Consider the following 12,085-nt stretch of genomic DNA (forward strand, 5'->3'; position numbering starts at 1 on the left):
AGCTGACAGCATCCGGACATCCCAGTTCACCAAACACTCTATACCCATGAACCCTCCAGGCCTACTCCTCTAGGCAAGAAAAGCTATTCAGAAAAAACTAGTGTCGGAACTCTGAGCCCGCCTCATACGCCTATTTTATGACCCAATATCCTATTTTCTGAAATCCCCTTATTTCCAAGAATTGAAGCCTGCCCATTACTCATATGCCCATTTATGGATTTTCCTGCCTATTTAATTTACTATTTTTCCAACCTTTCTCGTCATTGATATTAAAGAAACTGCAATCAAGAGCGCTGTAATTCTATCTCTATCTCATTTCTATCTCATTTTCCCGCTCAACTCTTTTATCAAAAATCTCATGGATTAATTCCTCTTCATCTACAATGAGTAGGTTTTCTCATCATCTTTTATTTTATTCTATTTTGTTACATAGTTATTCTTTGATTACATGTTTATTCTGCAACTTTTGATTATAGATAAAGCCTTTTTTCACCTACTGCTATAATGTAGTTTATACTTGCTGCTGTCTTGCTACTGGTAGGTTTCCTTGCACTTTCTTTGCTAACTTGCCAAGTTGACTGCATTCTCGTGATCTCAGTCCATAATGTCCCAGACTGGGCTTGCTTTTGCATATTTTAAGCATTAGTTCAACTATTCCTGCTAAAAGTTACTCATTTCCTCTTTTTCCCCTTAGATCCATTGCCTCAGTCTCAGTGGGCCTATCCAGCTAGCCAAATGATTCAGCCTGCTTGTCCCACCTCTTCCAGGCAGCCAGCTGGACTTCTAACATCATACCGTTGCTGGCGCTTGCCAAGTTTTTGGAACATTTCAGTGACCCTGAACTGCCTGAGTGGCCCTTCATGCCTTCACACATTGTGAGGAAACCCTATACTTCAAATGAATCCACGCAATCCCCTTAGTGTGATACTAAAGAGCAGAGTGCCCAAATTGATGGTTGCCCTCATGTTGGCCCTTGCTGCCCTAAGCTCGAACCCCCTGCCTTTCCTGCATCTACCACCCATTCCTATATTCGCTCCATCTCTCCCACTTCACCAGCTTCTCCTTCAAATCCTGAACCTGGTTCCCCAAGCCCACCTGCTACTTCTAATAGGCCTCCCAGCACTGAGTCTAGCTACTTCACTTATTGAATAATACCTTTTACCTAAATTTTTCATTTCAATAAATTATTTAACTTTTTAACTTATGGCTCAAGTGTGATTCTTTTACTTCTTTAATAATTATAACATATTTTTCTTGTGATTAATCCTATGTCTTAAGACACTTATAATATAGTATTATATTATAAACTTCAAACACTAAGGGATTTTGGGGCTTTTGAGATATTTCTCAACACCACACTAAACAAATGTAATAGTACGAATGAGAGCAGGGATGAAGAAGATGATGAGTAACACAACTCCAAACACAGACACAACTGACAGTCACAGAATACAGACGAGACAATCCTTAACTTGACAGACGACAGAGGACGATGACAACGATAACTGTAGAGAGACGAACAAATTCTTAAAGGGTTAGTAGAGCCAGGCAGGTAATAACAATGCACTTGAAAGAGATGCATGTATTAACGAGACCAGACGGGGAATGAGTGAATGTGGCAATCCTTTTATACTGTGAGCAGGTGATTGAGAACAGATGACGGTGATTAGTAGTCAGGCAAAGCGGAGCGTTGCGGGATAGTGAGTGTGCAGCCTGGCAAATCCGTAACAGCTTTAGCCTTTTGTACTTGAGTGTCAGGACTCAGCCAGGACTTTTGGCCACGTGCCTTTTGTTTATCTTCCTCGTCACGTGTCTGCCCTGCCTTCGTCTGCCCCTCCCTGTCTCCACACCTGATCCTTATTGTGTCATCGTGTCTTTTATATTCAAGTGAGCCGCGTTGCGTTGTTAAGTGTCGTCATTTGTGTATTGTTTCAGTTATCGTCTTTTATGTCTTTGTCTTCAGTATTTATTAAACCCCTTTCATTTGAAGCTATTCTGCATACGGGTCTGTCTCCTTTCTCCTCTGGTTGTGACAAAAATGATTCCGCCTAAGAACTAAGACCCAGCAGGATAGCTTCCTGCTCGGACCGGCTTTTTTTCATCTTCCCCTGGACTGTTCCGGCAGTCCTTTTGACCCTTTTTTCTTTTTTCGGTGACATCACTCCGCATTTTTTCCGATGAGGGACGCCGCTCCACTTTCGGTTCCGTCCGAAGCGGTCATCACCTCACTTCATTCGCGGAGGATGTCACCATCCCGTTTTTGCCCCTTTTTTATTTTTTGGTGCCCTGCGGCACCGCCCCGCATTTTTTCCGGTGAAGGACGTCGCTCCACTTCCGGTTCCGTCCGAGGAGGACGTCGCTTCACTTCTTCCATGGGGGGTGCTGCAGGCCCGTGGTGAAGGATCTTTCCCACCCTCCCACCCTTCTATTCTGGTCATCAGGACGTGGGTCTGGCCGCGGTGCGTCGGGGGTTATGCGCGGCCCTTCAGCTCGGCTGTGGATGTCACTCGGCCCTTCAGCTTGGCTGTATACGTCACTCGGCCCTTCAGCTCGGCTGTAGACGTCGCTCGGCCCTTCAGCTCGGCTGTAGACGTCACTCGGCCCTTCAGCTCGGCTGTGGACGTCGCTCGGCCCTTCCGCTCGGCTGTGGACGTCGTTCGGCCCCTCTCCTCAGCTGTGGACGTCGCCCGGCCCTCGCTGGCTGTGCCGCCGTGACCCTTGCTCCCCCCACCTACCTCGCCGTGTGCCTTACTCCCCTCACCGGCCTCGCCGTGTGCATTGCTCCCCCCATCTGCCTTCGCCGTGTTCCTCGCTCCTCCTGTCTGCCTTCGCCGTGTGTGCCTTGTCGGGGTTTGGCTCTTAGGGAGCCACGCCTCGAGGGGGAGGTTACTGTCAGGACTCAGCCCGGATCTTCCTCGTCACGTGTCTGCCCTGCCTTCGTCTGCCCCTCCTTGAATCCACACCTGATCCTTATTGTGTCATCGTGTCTTTTATAGTTAAGTGAGCCGCGTTGCCGAGTGCAGCGCGGAATCATTAGTTACGTTTACTCTTCGTCATGTCTAGTCGTTGTTAAGTGTCGTCATTTGTATTGTTTCAGTTATCGTCTTGTATGTCTTTGTCTTCATTATTTATTAAACCCCTTTCATTTGAAGCTATCCTGCATACGGGTCTGTCTCCTTCCTCCTCTGGTTGTGACATTGAGGTACCACCAAATAGCCTGCACCTTTTTAACGAAGAAGGCATGACGGATCATAAAAATACAAAAGATCACTCAGGTACTGTGGTACCTGTCCAGTAAGTGCTACAGTATATAGGTTAGTAATAGTATTTTATAATCAATGCAAAACTTGACTGGGAGCTTCATGAGGATAAGATATGGGTTGATATGTTCATATCTTCTGGTTCTAGTTAGGACTAACTGGAGCTTGTTTATGCTCCTACTGGAACATCCAGACAGTAAAGCATTACAATAATCCAACCTAGAGCTAACAAATGCATGAACTAGTGTTCCTCCATCATGTAATGATATCATATTTTTTTTATCTTGGCAATATTTCTGAGATGAAATAAGGCTACCCTTGTGTTATTATTTATGTAAGCTTCAAAAAAAAGACCAATAATCAATAATCACACCAAGGTCTTTTACTGCTGCGCATGATGTAATAGAAAGACCATCCAGAGGTACTTTGTAATCAGAAAGCTTACTTCTGGCTGCCTGTGGACCTATTAAAAGCACTTCTGTCTTGTCAGAGTTAAGCAGGAGGAAGTTAGAAAGCATCCATTGTCTAATGTCCTTCACACAATCTTCAGTCTTATTAAACTGGTGACTCACATCTGACTTAGCTGAAACATATTGCTGCATGTCATCAGCATAACAGTGGATACCATAGCCAATGCCACGTTTAGTAGATAGAGGATGGTATCATGTGCGCAAACTGAAGTGGATCTTGAGCTTAGTGGACCTGTGGCCTTAGGAGTTAGCTGTTTAAAAGACTTCGTAATGTATAAGGTCACCTGTTTCCCTGACATGAGTCTGGGGACATTGAAAGGAGATCCAGTGTATGAGGATCCCCAGTGTATGAGGATTTCCTGCTTCAGCTGTTCATAGTCTTTGGGCTTCTTCTGGGTCCATGACACAGTATGCCAACTGGGCATCCCTGCTGAGCAGAGGACTAACCCTCCCAGTCCACAGTACACTCAGAAGTGTCCAGGATATTCTCCACATCGTGTTTGACCATCCCAGCCTTTATAGAGTCCCAACAGCTCATGCATGGCACTCTTGATGCTTTTGGCCAGCTCCTGGGTGTCCACGTCGCCAGTAGCTTTCACAACATCCTTCTTTCTGACACCGCAGTCAGAGAGTCCAGCTCCACCCCATCACTGGCCACAAGGATAGGTTTGTTCAGTCTGTTGGCATCAGCTACCTTCAGTCCACTGCCCCAGCATTCAACAGCAAAAAAGATGGCTACCACAGACTCGTAGAACATCTTCAGCATTGTCCTGCAGATGTTGAAGGACCTTTACCACCTCAGAAAATAGATGACTTCAGACTTCTTAGTCCGGTCCAGTTTCTTATGAATGTAAACTCCCAGATTCACAGAGACCCTATGGGTGGAATAAGTGGTCATAGGTGCCTTATTGCCTCCTCAGACCACTAGCTCCTTTGTGTTTGTCACATTTAGCAGTATATGGTTCCACTCACACCATATGACAAAATTATCAACTGTAGACCTGTCTCCTCGCCAAATGTTTGTGCAACCAACTATAGCTGAGCCATCAGAAAATTTCTGAAGATGGCAGGACTCAGTACAGTAGATGAAGTCTGCAGCGTACAGGTCAAAGAGGAAAGAAAATAGAACTATCCCTTGTGGAGCTCCAGTGTTGCAAACTACTCTGCTCGACACATGTGCTGCAAGCATACAGTACATAATGTTGTCTTGGCGGTACATTGCCCCGTCCATCGTCCCTTTGATGGCTGAAGTTGTCCTGTTCTGTTTATCTGAAGAACACCCCCGAAGCATAATGTTTCCAGCTCCATGTTTAACGATGCTCTTGAGTCATAGCCAGCATTCCTCCTCCTCCAAACCAGTAAAACTTCATGAGGTGAGAACTTGCATGAAGCCCCAGAACGAGGGACATTGACATTAACCTTTAAGAGAGTGCTCCTAATAGCTCATTACCTGTATAAAAGACACCTGGGAGCCAGAAATCTTGCTGATTGATAGGGGATCATATACTTACTACACTCATTAAAATGCAAATCAATTTACTTCTAACTTTTTTGAAATATGATTTTCTGTTGTTGTTTTTTTGTTGTTGTTGTTATTCTGTTTATGACTGTTAAAATAAACCTACCATTAAAATTATAGACTGATTGTTTCTTTGTCAGTGGGAAAATATGTTTTGTGATATATTTTCACTCTCATTTATTGTTGAAACTATTTTCAGGTTGGAAAAAACAACCTCATACCATTGATTCAATATTGTCATTAAAAAAAAGATCAACATTACACTACAGTACTGATTGCACAATAACCATCTAAACAAATTAGAGCAACAGCAGGATATAAAATGTCTGCTATTGAATACATTAATGGAGGGACTGGAAGAGGTGAATGTTGCATAGAATAAGGTAGATTTTTGGGAAAACTAAATAAAGGCAGATGGAAAATATTAATATCATTGATAGTAATAACTCACCAAATATAAACATATTCAAGAAAGTATCCTCTTTTGCTTCAATTACCCTTTAACCCTTTAACCATCTTTCAAGCTTAGTTTATTAATGATGCCAGCTCATTGGTCAGTGCACAGGAAAGTATGCGAGGGACTCTCATCCAGTGAAGTTCCTTCTATTATGTTGAGGCGTCTCACCTGCCATATGTGGCAGCACACATGCGCTTGAAAACAGAAACGTGGATAACCCAGCAGCCCAAACACCTAACTTGTATACTTGCTGAAGTAGGGGGTATATTACCAAATCTGGGCTGTTAAGCAACGTATCAGACCGCATTGTATTTACAAATACTTTATTTTAGATAGCATATAAATCATTCAGATGCAAGAAAACACAATCAAAATGGGTGCATCTCCAAAATGGAATCCCGGCATCGCTAAGCTAGAGGACATCCAACGTATTTGCACCCCAACACCACAGCTCATATGTGAGCACTGCCGCTGCCAGAACATGCAGAAAGGCACTCTCTTGCTGTAGGTGGCGACAACAATGCTGAAGGGAAATGAGACACAGTTAGAAATTCATACACACACAATTCACTCTCATACAAATAAAAACATCACATTACACAGCACAGGTTGTGCCATTAACAAAAGTAAGCAAAAACACCCAAACTATTCATGTACAGTTACTGAAAGCACTTCTGCCAACAACTGCAACGGCATGTTCACAGCCTAAATAAACAACCCACAACTCAAGTCAAGACATTAAACAAAACAGAAATAAAGTCAAATAACACAAACTGAATTGGGATTGATTGAAAAAAAAACATAATTTATCAGAAAAGGAAAAAAAAATTTATTGAACCATTAAAAAAAATAACAAGGGAAAACATCAAAAAGAATTTGAAAGACACAATAAGATGGTGACAGCCTGGTGGCTAAACACTTTAACATGCCCGCTCCCAGATCAACCTTCACATTTTACCTTCAACTTTCAAAATTGGAGGATTATAAGTCACCAAGCATCAGGATGGGCCAGTCCAGTTCCACAAATCATGCAAACTAGTGAATAACTATTTAAAAGATCAGTGCTGCACTGTGCACAATGGCTAATACTCTAAAACTGCCAATTCAAGGGCCTGGCCTATTCACACAACCCCATAAGTTGGATTCACTTGGTGGCAATGATCAGTCACCAAAGAGAAAATAACAGTCGCTTTTACCAGTTAAGTGTACTAGGAGTTCTTCATCCCAAGCGGAGGCTAGCAATTTATCCTAGTCAAAAGGTTTGATGGCATGCAACATACACAAATGGCCATTTCTAAAAAGTATCCCACTAAGCTCCTCAGTCCACAATCCAAAAGCCCCATTTAAAGCCTCACCCCAATCACTTCTAAAAAAAAGGAGACACTTGACACAGTACTGCTACACAAAAAGGTTAACACAAAGCAGAGAGAATATGTCAAAATGTCTCAAAAATGGCTTAAAAATAATGGTCTACTCACCATTATTTGCCTTGCTTTATTAGATTGTGAAATCTCCTCAGCACTCTCAAGCTCATAGGTATGATGCAGAGGGACTGAGACAGGGAAACGTGGCTGCTTAGAAGAAGGCAAACACTGTCTGAAAGTTCTGTGACAGTTCCAATCAACTTGGAAAGTTATCTTGTGGAGAATAAAAAGATTACAGTTTAATAAATATTGTACAATATATTTTAACATACATACTGTATAAGGAAATCTTTGCAATTGTCTTACATTAATTGTCTCGCAGAATCCTTTTCATCTGCAAACAAGAATTTTTACTTTTATAATTGTCACTACTAAACAGATTCACATATTAATTTCCAAAATATACTGTAATATAAAGTAACAATATCATATAGTGTTATAAACTGCCAGGAAACTGACAAATACATCTAGTAATTTGATTTTATTTTTTCCCTTTGCACTTATTATTCTTTCCCCTTGCCCTTATTTTTTAAAAACACTTTTGTTCCTTCTGAAATTAATACAAAGGCTTTTTTTTAAGTATTACTTGGATTTTGTCCAAAAATATTAGTTCAACCTTATACTTAATTTATGCCTAATTTGAACTTACACACTTACCTAGACTTACAAGGTGTCTAACAGCTTCATGTCAACCATCCCTCAGTGGACAGCTCATATTCTTAAACTACCTTAGCTGTGTCTTTGGGTGAATATGGTGGCCATAGAAGCTTCTCTCCAATCAGCCAGCTGTGTGGCAGAATTTCTGGGCCACCTTTTTGCAATTGAACAATGCATTAATGCTTCATTTTTTTAAACTAGAATTTTTTAAACCCCTAGAATTACAAGACTAAACTAATTTAAACTTTCCCTTGGAGATATAGAACAAATGAAAAAAGCAGGAACAACTTATGTTAAATACAAGCTTCTCTTAAAACAGCAAAAGCATGTTGTAATCTACAAACAATTCATTATTTTATATGGATGAGTGGCATAAAGACATTTTTGTCAAGACAAAGGAAATACTATTGCTTAATATCTTGGAGCCTGGTTACATCAAGATTGTCATGCAACCCTCCACACTTTACAGCAGCCTATGTTGGTTGACTCAAATGGATAGGAGAAAAATTTATCAATTTTGAAACTTTTGAAATAGGACAAAAATCCCTACCCAATCTACAGTACTTCAATGATATTTTGTAAAATAGCAATGAGGCCAGCTATTATCTCTGTGCACAACTTACATTTATATTTACTGCATTTAGTAGACACCCTCATCCAGAGTGACTTACATTTTGTTTCAATTTATAAAACTGAGGCTTTTTCATACCATAGTACGAGGAAGGAATGTTTGGTATAATCAGAATTCAAGAATCAATGAATACTGCTTATCAAAAGTGGAAGCCCATCTATATTGACCTATAATTTAACTGTTTGCAATTGTTTATGAATTGCAATTGTTTAAACATTTGAAAAATACTCAAAAGTGTGGTGAGTGCAACAAGAGAGACAGAGAAGGTAGAAGCCCAATATTGCAATCTCCCTAAAAAACCCACTGGTTTGCACCTCCGATTCAGTATCAATGTCAAATGCTTATGAGCCAGCTGTGCCATTATTAACATCATGCATAATGGATTGATGCAAGAGAACCTTATCAGACACCAGGGAACCTCTGTAACGGAATCATTAGAGTCTTAACCAGATGACTTTATGTCAAATTTAGGAAACTCAACATAATCATTTACTGCTTCAACACTGTTTACCATGTAACACAGAATTTTGTGTACTGATGGTTTCATTATATTATTATAGTATTTCAGACTTAATCACTGATTTCAACAAATCAGAAAAAGTAAAAAATAAAAAAGCATTTTGATGTAGTTATTAACAACAAATCAATGTTAGTTTAATATCCCAGTCTCCACCCATTTGTGCTATCAGAATTCATCAGCATTTCAAGGTTGATCCAACATACTTTAAATACTGAAATAGCAATCTCAAGATGGTGGTTTGGATGAAAACTCAACATTGTATCAATGTCACCTTGCTATCTGGGAAGCAGAAGGTGTATAGTCTTTATATATATATACAGTATTTCATATATCATATATTTCATATATGATATACTTTATATCACATATACAGTAATACCTCGCCACTTTGCAGTTCAAGATTCGTGGCCTCAGTGCATCACTGATTTTTCAAAAATATTCATCGAAAAATAACAATAAAAACAGTTTCCTAGGATGCCAAACAAAGAGAGAAACTCTCTCAGAGACTCATGTACACGGGCACTCAGACAAGGCACATGATTGGTTCTCGGCGCGAGATCTGATCTGATTGGCTGCGCATCATCGCATTCACTCCCTGCTTCTTCCCTTGTTGTATCTCGCCACTCTCGTTCATGCTGTCAACTGTGTCTGGCGTATTGTGTTCGAAATTAACTTTTCATTAAGCCCTTACAATGCCTCCTAAGTGCCGTGCCCCTGCAAAAGATTCCTCTAGTGAGCCCAAGAGGAAGAGGAAGATGATGACCATCAGTGAAAAGATCAAACTTAGGGCTAATCCTACTTCACGCATTTTCACCTATCGTGAGGGGTTCCGTTCCCCATTTACCACGATAAACTAGGGATCACTATATATATATATATAGATATATATATATATATATATATATATATATATATATATATATATATATATATATAAATGCCATCAATAAGTATGGTCTGGAAGTATGGTCTGCCACAGGAGCTGTTGATGCTGTTCTACACTGCAGTCATAGAATCTGTCCTGTGCACATCCATCACCATCTGGTTTGGTGCAGCAACAAAACAGGACAAAAACAGACTGCAACACACGGTTAGAACAGCAGAAAAAATAATTGGTGCCTCCCTGCCCACTTTCCAGGACTTGTACGACACAAGAACCAGAAACCGGGCAGAGAAAATCACTACTGATCCTTCGCACCCTGGACATAACCTCTTTCGACTCCTCCCTTCTGGCAGGCGCTACAGGCTTCAGAACTTTGCTTACTAAAACTGCCAGACACAGGAACAGATTCTTTCCCCAGGCAATCACCATGATCAACAACTCACCATAATTACATTCACTGCTTCTTATCATAAGTACTGCATTATCAGGACTGTCAGTCATCAAATCATCAAATCGTATATTACACACTACTGCTGCTGTATATTGCACAAAAGCATAATATTGCACAATATTGTTATTTGCACTCCCACACTTTATGTACATTGCTGATCATTCATATTCCATATTCATATTTTATATATTTTATTCATTCTATATCCACATTTTATACTCATTCTGTCTACATTGTATCTCATCATCTGCATTGTTTTCTTGAATAGTATTGTGTTATTTATGTCTGTACCTTTGAGAGTCACAAACTGCTGGAACCAAATTCCTTGTGTGTGTCAACACACTTGTCCAATAAATCTGTTTCTGATTCTGATTCTGATAAGTATGTAAGTATGTAAATCAAATGATTAATTAAAAAAAGCGACAGTCAAGATGGGACAAGGAAACAATATTCAAAAACATGTTGATTTTGAAAAGATATGACAATGGAAGGTATGAATGCCCTGATATTCCAAACCATTGTGTAATTTTGCATTTCCTTTGGAAATCGGGGTCCCAGAGTCTGGAGTAAGAGATGAGAGACACACAATCCACATTGCTTGAGGTCCAGTGAAAAGTTTCCACAGTCAGTGATGGTTTGGGGTACCATGTCATCTGCTGGTGTTGGTCCACTGTGTTTTCTGAGGTCCAAGGGCAATGCAGCTTTATACCAGGAAGTTTTAGAGCACTTCATGCTTCCTGCTGCTGACCAACTTTATGGAGATGCAGATTTCATTTACTGACACAACCCTCCAATTTTCAGCGGGCTTGGATCCGGCACTGAGAGGTAGCTCTTCAGTGGCTGACTCATGCCCCTTTTCCACCGAGGCAGTTTGAGTGCTGGTTCGGAGCCAGAGCCTAATTTAGAACCAGTTCTTTCTGTTTCGACCGCCAAAGCACCGGCTCCGAACCAGGAAAAGTGGTTCTTAAGTAGCACCAAAACGTTGCTGGTCTAGACTTAAGAACCGCCTGCGTCAGGAGCTGTGGGCGGGGCTACTGTTAGCGCATTTGATAATGTACCTTAAGTATACTAATGTTTAATACATTTTTACTTTACAGTGATATGATACATTATCAGCACACATGATAGTAGGTAGCTACATGCTAAGGCTAAATTTATTTCTGTGTTAACGATAAAATAACGTTATGTACTTTATCGATTACAACCTCCGTTTATACAGATTACATGGAGCTACACGTACACGTTTTATTCGCCGCGTTTGGATGCCAATGTAGGTTCGCAAAGCCATGAGCATTAACAGTAAAGCACATCCGCCATTGTTGTTGTGTTTGTGTTAGCCGCAGCTGCGCTAACGTTGCTGGGACACGTGACACGTATACAGTGACGTCACACTCGGCGCTGTGATGGCTCTCTAGCCGGTGGAAAGGCAAACCGGTTCTTAGAAGGTTCGCCAGTGGAACCAACTTTGAACCAGCACTAGTGCTAGCTCTGAACCAGCACCCGGTTCTTTCCGGTGGAAAAGAGGTCATTAGCTACCTGTACGTGAATCCAACTCGGGTAGCACAATGAAAGCTCAACTTCCTACCGCTGGACCACCAGGAGACTTAAATTAAATTACTAGTTGTTACTAATTTATCTAATATCGGTAGAGGGATTTTTTTGCCCTCCGTTTCCCCTCCTGCTTCAATTCTTCACAATCCATCCCAGTAGGTAGCGGAAATGTACCAAAAGTTGGTTTGCCAACCATCATAAAGTTGTAGATATACACATTTTAGGGGGCAGTCCAATCAGATAGTGACAAAACACTTGGGTG

At 41.0% G+C, this 12,085-nt stretch overlaps 1 long non-coding RNA gene across 1 annotated transcript; it reads right to left on the bottom strand.

Annotated features, from left to right (window-relative positions):
- Positions 1–6,012: 6,012 nt before the first annotated feature.
- On the bottom strand, positions 6,013–11,239 carry LOC113635693. Its single transcript, XR_003438888.2, has 5 exons — positions 10,564–11,239; positions 7,788–7,941; positions 7,437–7,464; positions 7,185–7,343; positions 6,013–6,229 (listed from the first exon to the last, which is right to left on the bottom strand). It is a non-coding gene; the product is annotated as an uncharacterized LOC113635693 (long non-coding RNA).
- Positions 11,240–12,085: the final 846 nt, after the last annotated feature.

This window comes from Tachysurus fulvidraco, chromosome 17 (genome assembly GCF_022655615.1).
Source record: "Tachysurus fulvidraco isolate hzauxx_2018 chromosome 17, HZAU_PFXX_2.0, whole genome shotgun sequence".
Lineage (NCBI taxonomy): Eukaryota > Metazoa > Chordata > Actinopteri > Siluriformes > Bagridae > Tachysurus > Tachysurus fulvidraco.